The sequence below is a fragment of the Peromyscus leucopus genome, chromosome 5, assembly GCF_004664715.2.
Source record: "Peromyscus leucopus breed LL Stock chromosome 5, UCI_PerLeu_2.1, whole genome shotgun sequence".
Classification (NCBI taxonomy): Eukaryota; Metazoa; Chordata; class Mammalia; order Rodentia; family Cricetidae; genus Peromyscus; species Peromyscus leucopus.
The window spans coordinates 110,156,872-110,173,800 of NC_051067.1; positions in this window are offsets into that span (position 1 = coordinate 110,156,872).

A 16,929-nucleotide genomic window follows, 5' to 3' on the forward strand; every position below is an offset into this window, starting at 1 on the left:
AGGAGGTATCCTGCTCAGACCTATACCAGAGATCTGCTTGGGTCTCATAGCATTGGAACGTTACAGCTATAGGCATTGTTAGCTGGTCTATACTAAACGTCAGAGCACTTTCTTGGGACTCTATGTTAACCTAAGAATGGGGATAGCCAACAGAGGAGTTAAAATCAGGAAGCCAGGGCTTGATATGCCGGGTAGGAGCATAGAGGCAGGAAAATGTGGAGGAGTGAGGTAGGAAAAGTCAGAAATTGCCTCGCCATTGGGTTTCTTAGGCATCTTGACATAGAAGGTGTAGATCAAAGGGCACCCAGGCCTGTTTTAGAGCCAGTAACGCTCGCTGAACACAAACACAATCTTGGCATCTCGAATCAGGCCAGGGCTTCTGAGGTTCCGCAGGACCCAGCCAACAACTAAATGAGTGAGCCTTATGCCAATCCCTTTCAACTCTGGGTTCTATTATTTCAGTCTGCAAGGTGGAGACATTTAAATGAGCTCAACTCCAAAGCTCTTTCCTTTCTAACTCTCAGCCTGCCACTTGCCACTTCTGAACCTTTGTTGTCTTAGAAAAAAAATCCCACTAAGGAGTCCTGCACATAGTAGGAAGGCAGAAGACCATGTATGGAAGAAAAGAGCTGTGTAAGAGCCACACGCCCATCCTCAATGTGTGGAGAGGGAGAGATTCGACTTAGGGAACCAACTTGTGTTAATCTGTCTACGCTACCGGGTCTGCTTTGCCGTTTCCTACCTCATGCTTTCTATCTTGGCAACAGTGACAGTCCTTTACAAGGCAGGCAGGACAATCACAACCTGTCTGCTCTAGGAAGTAATGTGACAGGCAAAAGCCTGGAGCCTGAGGTGACCAGACGGAGAGCTGAAGCTCTCTTGTAAGCTCAGGGGAGTAATTAAGAGTTGGGCATTTGGGTGTATCACAATACCGGCTGGAGTAGCTCCTTCTTTTTTTTTTTTTTTTTTCCTGCGTTTCTGACTTCATTTCTGTGTGTCTCGTGCCTGTTTCTTGTCCCTTCAGCGTAGGTCAGAATTAGTCGAGGCATATAGGTGAGTGACTGGACAGAGTGGACAGGCGTCCTTTGGAATGGAAAGGCAAACAGCTGTTTGATGGTGTAACCAAGCCAGAGAGGATAGTTCACAGAAAGGGGGTCACGGGAACCAGCCTAGGAGAGAGAGTGAGAGAGAGCAGTGCTCAGTCCCACGCCTCTGGCCCTGCTGCCTGGGAGTGTCGTCATCCACCTCTTAGGGACCAGACAGGGTTTGTCATTTGTTTATTTCTTCTATCAGGTGGTGTACCCTGCTGCCATTCCGCATCTACCCCGCGGAGCAGGGGGAACATACATATATATTTATATTTATTGTATTTCTTCACACACATTCATCTGAAAAGACTTAGGTTGATTAATATTTTCCGCTGTCCGGTAACCATGGCAATAGGGTCAGCAGATATAATATTTAATTTAATCTTCCAGCTGCCTCAGTGAGCTTCACCGTACCCAGGATAATAGCAAGCCTATTGCCCAGCCCCCTGTCTCTCTCCTTCTCTCCTTCCCTCATATATTATTATCTTTGCCAGTGGCTCCCTCACATGACCCAAAAGGAATACACTGGGTGTGTGTGTGTTTTTTTTTAAACTCCCCCTCCTTTCCTTTTGTATATGCACTTAAAATAAATGCCTGCATGATTCTGCTCACCACCAGTGTCAGCTCTGCCTCTAGCCACCTAACCATCCTCTTCCCCCTCCACCTCCTCTCCCCACGGCTCCCCCTCACCCCCCACCCCAGCAGCCAGTCTCCACGGAGTGACAGGAAACGTGGGAAGATCCTGATAGCTTTCATAGCTGCACCGTAAGGTTTATGAAACACACTCCTCGGCCAAATGAACCCATGCCGACTCTCTTCCCGCCGCAGACTCCGGCGATTGGCTGAGAGCGCCTTGCTGGTCCGATTTGCTCTCCAGGTGGGTTAAGCGCCTTGCTTTGTCTTCATCTGGCCTGGCTCCCTTGTGCCATCTCTATTTCCTTTCTTTTTCCTCCCTTCTGATAATTACCTTTTTTAAAAAAAAAATGCTGCCATGTTTTTGTGCACACTCAATATATGGTTGGTTCTAGGGGGAGAAAATGGAGAGACTGGTTTTGAAGCCCAGCTAGACTCTGATGGTGAAGGAAAATAAAAATAAAAATAAATAAAAGTAAAGCAGTTTGGAGATGAGTGGAGGGGGTGAACTATTTGTTTTCTCCACTTTCACAGATACTCAGATTCTTCCATTTTAGTCTACTTCATTTTGTCATCTGCCATTGTTTACTCTATTGCTATTAAAATGAAATGTTGGGATTGAAACAGGACTTTCCTTCCAAAGTGGGGGAGTGGGCAGAGGGGTCAAGGTGGGCACCAACCTGAAGGAGAGGGTAACATGAGAAATGATTAGAGGCTGGCTATGAAAACCATAGCAGCTTTTTCAACTCTGTTTATTTATTCATCAGACTTTTATTAATTCTGCCACTGACTCAGACAATAAGCATATTTTCCTATATATCCCCTTTATTGTTGTCTCTAGGATAAAATCAGTTTCCACAGCAGAGAAGGCGGCTGCTTCTTCTTCTTCTTCTTCTTCTTCTTCTTCTTCTTCTTCTTCTTCTTCTTCTTCTTCTTCTTCTTCTTCCTCCCCCTTCTCCTCCTCCTCCCCCCTCCTCCCCCCTCCTCCTCTTCCTCCTCCTCCTTTTCCTGAAAAAGTGAACAACTGTCACCTTCATTTAGTCCTCTGGAGCACATAAACCATACTTTGTTCCACTGGGATTTTTTATTTGACTTTTCAAAGAAATGTGTCAAAAGCATTACAAAGAAATGTTAAGTTATGTATTCATTGACACTGGTCTCAAACTGGGCAATTCAGTTGGTTACATTTCCCAAAAGGAGGACACGTTGTACCCTCCTTCTTACTTTTTTCTGACATTTTTTGTGTAGTTATACATTTATACATTTGATATCTTTAATTATCAAGGACAGAATCTCTTTCTGTTTCTTCCCGTATTCCCATTCAGTAAACTGTGCACCCAGTTAAATCCCAACACTATAATAGACACATTGATCTTAAGCCCCAGGAGCCTGTTTAGGGACTGGAGAAGAATGAATGTGTGGCCTAGGGGCCACTGTGAAGCCACCACCACCAAAAAGCAGATGTGTGTAGCCACCTGCATTATTCAGACAGGCTTCACTTGGCATTGCTCATACTGAGCCTGTGTGTGTACATAGTGACGTCTTGACCTGAAGGAAACCTGTAGCCATAAGTATACCCAAGGCCATAGAGATCCTCAGGGACAACAGTCCCTCCAGGCTTACCTTGTACTACTAGTGCTGTTGACTTTGGTGCCTGAGACACATAGACCCCAGAGGGTGACATACATCAGCTAAGTACAGGGAGGACAAGAACTACTAACTCATCACCACGGCTACAAATATTCTGCAGCTGAAACTGTAATGGTCCCCAGGCCACAGGCACTCTGCTTGAATGCCAGCTCCCATTCCAGGGGTACATCATCTAGCTCTGTGTGGCAGAGGTATCCAACCTCTTAACATCAGGATATGGAGTTGTCATCTACAATGTGTAAGCTTGTAAGCTCCATGATTTAATTACAAAAAGAAAAACAAAACACTCAAAGCTGAAAGATTCCCAAGATAGAATATGAAGACGTTTTCAGTAAAATTTATAATTTTTTTTTTTTTTGTTGCTCCAAACTCATGGCTGTCTTGTGACACAGGTAGCCTGCAGGTCACAGGTTAGAGGTGTCTGCCACCACCCCTTGGGAAATCTGAAAAGGGAGCTGGACATTCCAAGTAAACACAACACAATGGGCTTGATCATCCTGCTCTGAGGCCCCATGGGACAGCAGTGAAGGCATCATGGGACAGGGCTCCTCATGGTGGCTACGATTTTGATGCTTTGTGTCACAAAGTTGCTTTCAGGTGACAAGAAAAAGCTCCGAGTTCTCTCCCTTGATGGAGTCTATTTCCACAGTACCCAGAGAAATGAGAAGATTCTTATCAGTGCATCAGCAGATATCAAATAAAATGTCACAGGGACGTCAAGTAGCTGAAGTGGGCTAGCAGTCATCCTCATCTCATGGCATGATCAAGTGATCCCTTCGTTTTTGTTCTAACATGTGGTCCACCGAGTTCAAGCCTGGGTATCTAATAGACTCACTGGCCTCTTTCTAAGCATCTGCTCTTACTCCCCCACAGCCTCACATCTCCATACTTTTCCCCCCTTGCCCTTGAGGACTCAGGGTACCATGTGCTTTCTGCTCCCTGTGGCCTGCGTGACTCTCAGCACCTACATGGCAGTCTGTTAACAGGCCTGAAGGATCTAAATGGTCATTAACCAGTTACTGTGCTATACAGGCCACGTGAAGCTTCTTGGGCCAGGCCACTTCATGGGCTATTGCCCCATATCTATGGTTGCCTTGTGACCAGGGCTCATCTCTAAACTTTTGGTCAATGACTGGGGCTCTAAGTTGTAAAGAAAGCATGAGGACTTCTTCAAAAGAGAATCTAGTCATGGCAAGCTTTCCATATTTTTAACCAATCCCCGTAGTCATTAGATGTTCCAGAGTCAGCAACATAATGCTGCCTGGCAAGTCTGTCTGGCAGAGGACACAAGACTTCAAAGAAAACCGAGGGGGGAATGTGCACTTCCAAACTCTTCTCCTTAATGGCCTTTTAGAAGTTTCTATTTATATTCAAAGGGACTAACTGTAGGTTTCTTAATCTATGGCCCTTTTATATCCAAGCAAGGACTTTAAAATTCTTTCACCATTTCTCAGTGAGTTTGCCTTCGCCTGCAAAGAATCAGAAAAGGCTGCTTTAGGGAGGCCCAGCTTTACAAAGAAATCAAATGGCTCTTCATTTCTCTCTTCAGTCCCATATAATAACAAGGAAATTTCCTCTCAGAGTCCCTTCCTAGGTGGCAGCAGCCTCTGGTCCTCTCTTGCATCTCCTTACTCTGGCACTGGCATCCAAACAAAATGAGGCTGACCGTTGGAGCATCCATCTCCCCCAATCCCACAGTGGCTTTCCTTGCAAGCGTCTTCTAATTTTTCTAATTAATTTTGAGAGCTCTTTGAGACATTTTCCATTCTGTTCACAGTTTGAGCCTTGCTCTGAGGTATTCTCAATAAATGTCATGGTATCTTTTGTGGAATTCTTTGTGTATGATGGAGCCTTCAAAAGAGACTCATATTCCTGTTTAATTTAGATACCTAGTCTGATTGTCAGTTTCAATCCAGGGATGGCTTTGATTATTGATGGTGACTCATAAATCATAAGCACCTACCATGTGTTTCAGGGACAGGGTTGGGGCAGGGAGCTGCTAATGAAATGTCCTAGAGTTAGAGAGTGTCTATATGCTATATGAACTATTTTTTTCTACGATTGTAGGAATAGCTTTTCTTTTGAGTCAGTTGGTTTATTTCATGCTGAAACAGATCCATTCCAGAAACCTAAATTGTGGGGTGTGTGTGTGTGTGTGTGCGCGCGCGCACTTCTCTAGGGAACAAAAAAAATTGCCTATTTGATTTAAAGTACATTTTTGTGATAAGCCTCTGTCTGTTTTTCCTGCTTCTGTGTTTTCTTCTCTTAATTGCTGACGTGTTAGAAGACCAACATCTGCCGCCTGCATTTATGAAGCTCCTGTCTGAGGTTTTGCAAATTTGTTTCAGTGAGTCCTGGAGGGAAGCTGTACCTCTGTGTGTTTGTCTATCAGGGACACATTTGTACCATAACATGAAGAACTCAAAGGCAGTTCAGCTGTTTTCCCAAAGTGTGACTTGGAAACATCCAATATTCTGTAGTTTGAAAAACACAGATGTCCCCCTCCACTTCAGAGAATGCCTGTCAGTCAGTTGCCACCTGTTCAGAAAGGGAACCGCCAAATGCAAAGTGGCAGCTTGTCACCAACTTCCCCAAACCGAGTGCGTTAATTAACTCATGCCCCGTCCTGCAAACTCATTTGCAACCCACAGGGAGGTGCCTGTCTCTCTGGCATGGTGGCACTCAAGGAAATGTCGCTTGGATGGACGTGCCTGTAGCTCTGGTTTTTCTTTCTTGGCTGTGACCCAACAGAAAAGGTCATGGGTATGAGGGACAGAGAAGGTCCCTCTCAGTTTCCCCCGCAGGCCTTCGATTATCTTTAGCTACATGCTATTTGCAGGCTTGATGTTCTTGTTAGAATGCCAGAAGAAATAATTCTTTCAATAAATTAGTTTTATAGTTCAGTCATGACCCCAGCCCCAGCTTCAGGTTATAAACACGTAGCTCATATATTTGGGGAGAAATAGGATGGTATTAGGGGTGACTTTGGTACCCACTTTTTAGTTCATGTATTCACCCTGTAATAGAATCTTCCAGCACTGTGCAGATCCAACTCCCACATCAGAACTCATTCTTCAGCTATTGAAAATGGTGGGAATTGATTCTCTTCAGCAGGGTCCCTATGTACCACTGGATTCTGGGAACTGATTCTCTTCAGCAGGGTCCCTATGTACCAGTGAATTCTTGGAACTGATTCTCTTCAGCAGGGTCCCTATATACCACTGGATTCTGGGAACTGATGGTTTTTAGCAGGGTCCCTATCCACTGGATTCTAAGTATAGGCTAAGCTTTAAAAAGATACTCTAGGCTGCAGATATGGCTTAGTTAATGGAGTGCTTGCTTTCCAAGCCTGGAGCCCAGAGTTCAATCCTCAACACCACCAAACAAACAAACAAACAAACAAACAAACAAAATGTCCTAGCCACCATTCTTCCATAAAGAAAACTCTCTTTAACGTATCAGGCTCAAGACTCCAAGTCTTTTATAAATCAATTGTCTTTACTTTTAATTTTTTTAATATTTATTTATATTTTTGTGTGTGTACATTTTTCTTGCATCTATGTCTATGCATCATATACATGCTTGGTACCTCTGCAAGTAAGAAAGAGGCATTGAATCCCCTGGAACTAGAGTTACGGATGAGTGTGAGCCACCATGTGGGTGCTAGGAATTGAACCCAGGTCCTCTGCAAGAATATCAAGAGCTCTTAACTGTTGAGCCAACTTTCTAGCCTCCATCTTTGCTTTTATTTTTAAATTAACCTTTTGTAAGCATAGTAAATAGCACAAGTCTTGAGTATGAAGAATCCAGGTTAATGTTTACTTATATTTTATATACTCATAACCAAATGCAAACCAAAATATTGAACATACCCAGCATTCCACAGTGCTCCCTGCTCCCCCCTCAGTCAGTGTCTCCTAGAAATGATCAATAATGATCAGACCTCCAGTCACATGAATTAACTTGAAGATGTTCATTTCTTACATTGTGAGATCCCTATCTTTCATGTATGATCTTAAAAATTTAGTGGGTGTAGATACAGTAGCCACCACTTCTAATATACTCTTAAAAGGTGATCCAAACCTTAGGAGACAGAATGAACAAGGGGATGGGTATCACAACTCAATATTTATACCAATACCAAAAAATATAATCCGTGATACTCCTTTTACAAAAGATTCACTTATTTTTACTTTATGTGTACAAGTATTTGGCCTGCATGAATGTGTATTACCTGAGGAGGCAGAAGGCATCAGGTCCTCTGAAACTGTGGTTACAGCCAGTCGTAAAGCATCATATAGGTGTTAAGAACTGAACACAGGTCCTCTGTAAGAACAACAAACAATCTTAACTGCTGAGCCATCTCTACGGCACCCATGTCATTCTTCATATTGCACAGATATAAAATCATAGAGGCAATGAATTTATCAGCTGGATCTAAGAGGCTGAGGACTGGACAGAGCTGGGGGCAGATTTGTGTTTCTGTTCTGTGGGATCAGCTGGAGAAGGTAGGCAGGTCCCATGCAGGAAAAGAAAGCCTATGTGCTTTACGTGAGAAGTAATTTTTGTCAGGCCTGACTCCCAAGGTGCTGAGAGAACAAGAGGCTGGCAAAGGCCAGAGGCCAGTCTGCTTGGAGGAAAAGGAAGTGGATACAGTTAGGCTGCTTGGTGATCAGGGATTGTGGAGGAGAAGCCATAGCTTCTGGTGGAGTCGCCTAAGCAGAGATACAGGAGCTGAGGAAGGATGGAAATGACCAACCTGACTACCTCCCACCCTAAGAGCACCTGTCGGTACCCTCCTGTTGTATCGCAATCCCAACCAGAAGCTACTAGCAAGGGAGCTCTTAGGAAATGTCCTTTACACAGGATAGCTCTTGGAGTAGAGATCAGCAGAGGGAGGGGGGGGCTTGTCTGTGAGGGCAAAGAGGTGGATAACTGACCAATCCTCTCTCCAAGTCCCTCACCAGGATGTAGATCAAATCTTCCTATATCAGGTGGAGCTATTTTTAAAAGGTATGTTCCCGAGAAAAATGAAAGGCTAAGCATTTATTGTGCCTTTGTGTTTAGGGCCCAAGGGTTTCCAAGTAGGATGCTGTGCTCAGGGGGGCTCTGTGCCTAGCTCTTGGGGGGTTTATGGATGCAGTGCCTTCCTGCAGGATTTACAGGCCATCTCAGTTTCATAAATCAGCAATGTGCGCTCCGTGTGCGAGAGTCTGCAAATTCTAAACTAATATGTCGCTCTCTTTCTGTCTGGCATCATATTTATGTTAAGGCTCCATAAATCGCACCCTGTGTTTCTGCAGCATGGCCGTGATAGAAAGTGATGTAACCAACAATGGGAAGGAATGGAGAAGAAAATACAGGAAAACAATGCTGAGTAAAGAATTCACAGGACCTATACTATGAAGCTTGATGAGGGGGGAGGAAGGGAATGGGGTATTTGTTCCCTGGGCAGTGGCTTGGCTGTTAAGCTCTTCTGCTTGCCTTTGGTCAGGGGCCAGGGGACAGTTTCTGGGTGAGAGGCAGTGGTCTTATCTTTTCAGAGGAAAATTTCCAGAAGGATCTTAGGGACCAGAGCATTGATGTAAGAGGTAGAAGTTCAAGGGAGGACTAAATTCGTTGTGAATAGTTGAAGACAGAAGGGAGACCTAAGGAAACACTTTGTAGGTATAGGCCAGGAATTTTTCTGGCTCCCTGAATATACCAGCCAGCCAGAACCAGTTGAATCTCATGCACCATTTTAGCAGAAGTCTTCTTTTTTCCTAAGATGATCATAGTGTGTTTTACATGCTTCTACTCCTTCTTTGTATCTCACGCCTAGAAGACTTGACTATGTGACAGGGCCACTGCATAGGCTCACAAAGTGCTTTGCTTGGCTGGTAGAGGGCAGCGATTGAAAGAGGAACCCATCTCAGTGCCTTCCTTTTCTTGTGGTATACTTGCTTTTCAAGTTTGTTTATTACATTTGGAAGCCAACTGAAGCATCAGGTTATGCATTAGACCCCGGAATAAAAGGCAATATTTTAACATGCTAAAGGAATTCTGCCAGCCAGTCATAAGTATCAATCCATCACAATTATTAGAAACAATATACTGTGCAGTAGTAAAGAGATACAGCCACTGTGCAGACACACACTAAATAAATTCCCTTGTAGACTGCCTCTTTCTTTTCCTGCTTAGGCAACATAGGAAATGTTTATTAAAAAGGAATAGTGACAGATGGTATTCAACACTATATATTTTTTTCTCATTTGAGTCATTCCTGAAGACTCCAAGCAGAGTTTTTAGCTAGCATCCCAGTTTCCCTCTTTAAAACCATGTGGTCTTGGATTTGGGTGGGTTAATAGACACAGAATAAGTTCATAAGATCAATGGTTCTATAAGCATAAATAAAAATAGTCTTTGGGAAGGAAGAAATGCAACATGGGAGAAAAGAGGTCAGTTGACAATATTTAGAAAATGGACCTAAGTATTTATGCAGATACAGATGCCCGTTTTTTTGTTTCTGTTTCCTTTCTTTTCTAATCATTTCTTCATTAGCAGAGAGAACACTGGAAGCTGCCCCTCTGTTCCTGTAGCCATTTGCTTTACGTAAACCAGCCAGCAAACCGCTCCGTTCATATTGATGTAGACATTACCACAAATCGCCACTTAGGGACCTGAGCGAATTGACTAACTGGTTTCAGATCCAATACACATAACTTGATCAGACACAAGGTTTAAGTACACTTGCAGGCATGCCAAGTACACCTACCGGGAAGTGACTTTGGCTGCCAGCTTCAAGAGGCCCCAAGGGAGGCTCTGGGAGGAAGGCACGCAGACCAAGGGTGAGCTAGAGAAAGTCTGCAGGCTTCCAGAAGAGCAGCCCAAGGTGAAAAAGAGCGAGGCGTTCTGGCCACTTGCAAAAGCCAGGTGGCTCCCATAGTCCTGAATGCACTTGAGTCAACTTGTTCTTAATCCTCCCTTTCAGCCCCCACCCCAAGGTCTCAGAACTGGGTGTCAGGTGACACAGAGAGACTGTTATGCTATGTTTATATCATTATGAGTATATTTAATATTTTTGTGAAGTTATTCACTTGGGTAGTATGCACCGATTCCCCAGTCTGTCACAAATGTGTGAACAATGGCTTCTCAGTCCCTTGTCTTTGCCATGGTAAGGCATTTGCCTGGGCAGAATTGAGGGAGGGATTTTGAACGAAGGAGCAGGTTGACTCTGAGGGGTCAGAGGTAATGTGCTATGCTGCTGGAGCTGAGGACCACGTGAACCTATCCATCCCCGACATGGTATCCACATTAAACTGCTAGCCCTCCTAAAGGTGGTCACTCCGCTCAATTTTCAGCTCCATCTGGTTGTTACTAACTTTAGTGCTTCTCTCTCTGCTGGATAAGGTTTTGTTTTCCTCCAATAATCTCGAGAGTGGGGATGCTGGTTTCCTAGGCACAAGGCTTTACCTCAGCAGATTATATCACAGAACATGGAAGGCTATATGTACAAGGGGAAAAAGTGGCTGGGCATGTAGCCACAGAAGTTTCTAGAAAGAAATAGGGAAATTTTTGTCAATTCAACTGATGTTTACAAATCTAAATCTGTCTCTGTCAGATGTGTGTAGTGGTGGGGGCAACATTAGTAATGGTGCACCCTATAGGAGCCTGGCAAGAAAAGGTATACTATCTATTTGAACCAGACTGGACGGAAAGCTCTAAAGCAGTAGGGGACTCAGGAGGCAGGAGAGCTAGGGCAGAGAGAAGGGCTTGGCTCTAGGGACAGGGGTAGTTAGAGTGAGACTTCAAGGAGAGAGGCTTTGTTCAACTGGGAGGCCCTTAAAACCTGGAAGAGTTCCAGCTTAAACACACACTAAAACATTTTCCTTTTATTATAATGTTTAGTTTATTTTGAAGATCTTTAATGTTTTATTTTATTATTCACTTGTTTCGTGAGCATTTATTAAGCATCTACTAGGTAGTCAGGTAAGAGAGGCGACAAAAGAAAATAAGGCTTCTCTGATTGGTAACCAAATACAATTTCTAGTCAATGGTTCCTGAGAAGCAGATTATGAAAAGTTGAACACATTTGCCAATGAAAGCTTAATCCTTACATACTGATGTAGTTGAGGGCAACTTTAAAGGTATTCCAATAATGGCAACAAATAGTGGGGAGACATACTGAGCCCCTGTGGCAGCAGGGAATTTAGTATAACATTTAATCCTTACAACCATTTTACAAGGGAGAGGCTTTCAGCTCCACGTCACATTTGTAGTTTAGAGAGGTTAAGGTACAGTTGCCATGTTATGGAGGAAGACCTTAGTTTCCACGTAAGCCTGCCTAATCCCAGTCCTTCTCTTTTTGTGTTCTGCCATACAGCTTTCATAGCAGTGGTGTGGAGGGTAGACTGGCACCGAGAGGGACTGGGCAATAACAATGAATACATTATTAGTAGTATATGTGAATTGCAATAAAAATATCTTGACCCAAAAGCAGAACAAGAAGATGGAGAGAGATTTCAAGTTTCCGAGTCTCGTTAGGTCTAAAAATCTGCATAACTAGATAGCATGTGGTTTTGTGAAGTGGGTGGAGGAGCTGAAAGTGGTTCATTTAAAGTTTCTGCCTTGGTAACTGGAAAGGAAAACCAGTCAGTGGCGTTAGAGAAGACAGAAAGTCGGTATAGGGAGTTGGGCATGACAATGAACTTCACTTTGAGCAAGTTTCAGGTAATGGATGGCCAGCCAGACATTGAGAGCTTATAGACAGTGGATAGATGGTAGGCAAGGAGGTTAAAGTAAGATCTACAGGGTTGGGAACTATCAATAAAGGAAGCAAAGGAGCCAAAATGCTAGCTGAGAGAAAGCATTTGTGTCTAGCTGTTCTGCTCAAAGGAACTCTGTAGACACAATGGGCAATTGGCATTTCCTGGGCCATCTGGTCGACCAGATTCTCAACCTCAGCACTACAGACAATAATCCATGATGGTGGGGGGTCTGTTTTATGTATTATTGGATGCTTAGCAGCATTTCTGACCTTTACCCCCTAGGTGCCAGAAGCAAACTCCTCCCCTTACCTCTAGCTGTGAAAATCAAAAGTCTCTCCAGACATTGTCAAATGCAATTTTGCCTCTAGATGAAAACCATGGATGTAGAACAAACAAGTTTCATTCTTATCCATATCACTATCTATAAGCACATGTATCTGTGAACCTGTTTTCACCCCTCTATAAGTGCATGTATTATATATATTATGTATGCCTGCCTTCCCGCTATCAGTCCTCAGTGTGACCTCTGTAAGCACAAACACAGATTTGGGGGGTTATTTGTTATCACAACAAAACTTAGCTTTATTTTGACTGAGAAATTTCATTTGCTTAGAAAGCAGATTGCAAAAGAATATTTTAATGATATTTTCCCCAGAGTAGAACTGCTTTGTATTATAGGAACTTTGTATAAAATTTACCAGACTTTGACCATATATAAAAACTCATGCAGAAGAATAATGACTAATATCATGGATATTAGTCATGCCAAAGAAAAAACTTACCTATTGTGATATATTCATTCAAAGAAATCTCAGCTAACTGCCTCCTCTATAGTTTTGATAGACAGGTGGTTTTTATTTTCTTATTTTATATTTTTATTATTTGTTAAATGGAACTTGCGTCAATGAAAGTAAAACTATGTAACAGACCAATTCAGTTTTCAACATGGTCTCCAGATACTGGACCTGGGTTGTCGAGCCTGTGCGAGCACCTTTACCCACTGAGCTAGCTGGCTGGACCCCAATTCAAATTTTATTTCAGACGTGTCGTATATATGTTGAAATTAATTTCTACATTGCTTGAAACAAAATACAAATTTCACTAATGTGAACAATTAGAAAATTTGTCCCACATGCTGAAAAAGTTTTACAACAGGCATTCGTCAAAAGTTCACAAAGTCATGATATTAAAGATAAAGTTTCCCTGCCTTTAAAAAATACACTTGTGGGGTACTGTAGTTAATATGACAATTCTTAAGCTGGAGTTCTCAGTGCTTAGAGGCAGCAGATGCAATTCTCCCATTCTGAGCTGCAGTAGGGTTCTTGATAAAATTCTTAGTTTGCCTGCTGCTCGTATTTCCGTTAAGGCAGCTGTTAGAGGCAAAATGTAAAGGCACCATGGTGCTCTTCCTAAGTATTTTAGGAACTGCCACATGGGTGGGGTGGCTAATCTCCAGCCTCGCCCCATACTGAGAAGCTATTGGCAGTAGACAGTGGCTGTGGAGGAAAATCATCCTTTTTTGAGGGTGTGCCCACTGGCCCACTGGTCGGTGTCCAGTGCCCAGTGGATGTCCCTACGTCCATGCATGTATGAGCAGCATTAACTGGACTAAGTCAGTTATAGCAACAAAAAAGGATGTGAAGCTTGGAAGGATGTGTAATGGGGAAATACAGGGAGAATTGGAGGGAAAAGTAGGGGGTAGATATAATCATATTCCATTGTATATGTACATGAAATTCTCCAGAAATAAAGAAAAAAATAAATTAAATTGAAAAATATCTCAAGGGAGACATTTAAATTGGATTGCTTTTTTTCTTAATATTTAGTTTTTGTTTTATATATTTTTATTAATTGAGAATTTCACATATGCATATAATGTGATCTGATCAAATCTACCCCTTCTCCTCTTCCTTCCATTTATTCCACTTACGCCTCTCCATCACTTTTCCCTTCCTAATCCGTGTGCTCTGTTTTACAACCCACTGAGTCTGTTTAGTGATGTTTGTGCTTAGCTAGGACCATCCACCTATCGGGGCCACATCCCATAAGTCAACTGCTCTCCCTCGTCAACAGAAATCAATTGCAATAGCTCCTCACTAGGGTTAGGGTGGGACTCCATGACTCCATCCCCCGCCCGTGCTGGGATTCTGTCTGGCTTGATCTTGCTCAGGTCTTGTACATGTGTCACAGCTATTGTGAGTTCACATGTGCAATATTCCAGTCATGTCTAGCAAATGTTATTTCACTGCGAACATCCACTACCTCCTGCTCTTAAAATCTTTCTGCCTCCTCTTCCATGATGATCCCTGAGCCTTGGGGACAGGCGTGATATAGATGTCCCACTTAGAGTTGAGCACTCCATAGTCTCTGTATCCTGACCAGTTGTAGATATCTATTAGTATAAGCCTAAAAATTATATATGAATATTTCCCTTTATAATTGAATATTGAAGAAAGAATGCCAAGGCAGTACTATTTAAAGTAACATAAGTTATAGACAGGAATTTCTAGCAGTGATATTTGCTGCGCTTTGAACTGAATGTATTGAGTAACAAGAGCATATGATATTAATTGCTGAATTATTCCAGGCAAATCGCAGTACTTTTATAAATTATGCTGGACACAGATGGAAAGAGCCCTAAATGGGATGAGAGAAGGAAGATAGGGAATCATCCCTATGTTATGCATGTCACTTTGTCATAAAATGATCTTTTTAATGAACTTCAGTCCTTAAATCATATCTTAATGAGAACTTGCTAGCCAGATGAGATAGACGTAGACGTAAAGATCGGATATAGTTGAATGTTCATATAGATTTTTATCAGGAATAAATTAGAATCTCAAACATAAGGAAGGCACAAAACTGTCTTCTCTCATGCTGATTTAAATGCGGGGATCAAGAGGCCATTTTCCTTAATTAATATAGTTTAGATACCAAGAAAGGTATTGATATTCAAATAGTGAAGTCATCCTTGATTATCCAAGAAATTTGAACATCTTAGAAACAAGAAAATGTGGATGACTAAATACTGAAAATAGTAATTGGCTGGGCATGGTATCATGTGCTTGGAATCTCAGCACTCAAGAGGTTGAGGCAAAAGGAACATGAGTTTTGAGGACAGCCTGGGCTACAGAGTGAGACCCTGTCCCAATAAGAAACAAGTGAACCCAAGCTAATACTATTAGGAGTACTATCAACTACTGTGATAAACACTGGTGTGGTTCTCTTTAATCCTCATGACAGCAGATGAGGAAGCTGGGAGTCAGTTGCCTGGACTCATGAGTTAGAAAGTAGTTCTAAACCAGATACTTAGTCACCGCTCTGCCTTGGCTGTGTGACAAGACAGCTTCAACAAGGATGAGGTAATGCAGGTTAAAACAGCAGCAGCGTGAAGGCTGGCCAGCCACTTTCGCTGGGTTCTGTCTGTCTTGTCATGTGGGTTTATTCTCTTGGCATTCCATGCATCCTTCCTTTGTAGCCAACTGCCTAGAATGGAGACCCTTGAGTCAAGATGCCACCCTCACCCACATCGCCTCTTGCGTTGTACTGAGGTTTGCATCTGTCTCTAGCCATGTCAATACCAGCACCTTGTCTCTTAACCCTGCGGGCTTCCCGCGTTGGCCTGGCGCTGGCCTGGTGCTGGCCTGGCGCTGGCCTGGCGCTGGCCTGGCGCTGGCCTGGCGCTGGCTGTGGCAATCTTTCACTAGGAGTTCTGTTATTTTTTCCATTCTTCTGCCCTTCCTCCCAACCCCGCCAGCCCCACTCCAACCAGCGCCGGTCCATCTCCCTCCTCTTGTCACCACCGTGGGATATCCCTGCATCTTTCCTGCTCCTCCTAACTGCTGCCTTCCGCCTGCTCCAGCAGACTTACAGCTGGGAACTGATAGCCTCCAAGGGTAGCTGAGGTACTTCAGCTTTCCCTCAGTTTTTCTAGCCTCCTCTTCTGGGGAACTTGTAACAATTCTTTCTCTCCAGATAATGATGTCCCCTGAATTGGAAGTTTAAAATTTAAAAATGATCTAATTGGTTCACTATTCTTTAGGTGGATGATCTTAGCTGAACTTAGTTGAGGTAGCTGATCTTTGTTCTACCTTGTGTTGGTGAGCTCACTCACGAGTGAGACTTCAGCTGAGCCAGCTCAGATACAGCCAGACACCACCTCCCCTCCTTCTCCCTCAAGTTCTCACCTTAAGAAATGCCGGATAACGTGGATTTTGGTTTTGTTTTGTTCTGTTTTGTTTTATGTTGTTGGGAGGATTCCCAACAAGCAGCAAGAAAACAAAGTCCACCAGACAAGCGCTTTTCCCACCTGTGTGCCCTGCTTGCCTGCTAAGTAAAGTCCCATTGGCCAAAGCAAATCACATGGCCAAGTTCAGACAAAGTGGGAGGGGATTATGCAGTCACATGGATATGAAAAAAGAATGTGATTTGATCAGACCATTTCTGCAATGAGATCTGAACTAAAGTCCTCCCAGGGTTGTTCTCAATGTCTCCCAGGAGACAGGTGAGTGACTGCCCCGCCCCCAATGCCACATCCACACTACCAACCTTTGACCAGACTCTCTAATAGCCAAGGCTCTCTCTAAGACGATTTTTTTTTTCAAACTAAACTTTTTATAAACCTCTCCTCAAGAATCCTGTACTCTAGCCCCTGTTCCTATTCATAGTCTCTTCCCATTTCCTCAAGGTCAACGCTTTGCTGTGTCTAAATAGCAAGCTATTTCAGCTCAAAAAAACACCATTCTTCTACCAAACCCAATTCTAGTACCATTTCTCATCATTTCATTTCTGCTATTGATGTCATTTTACAA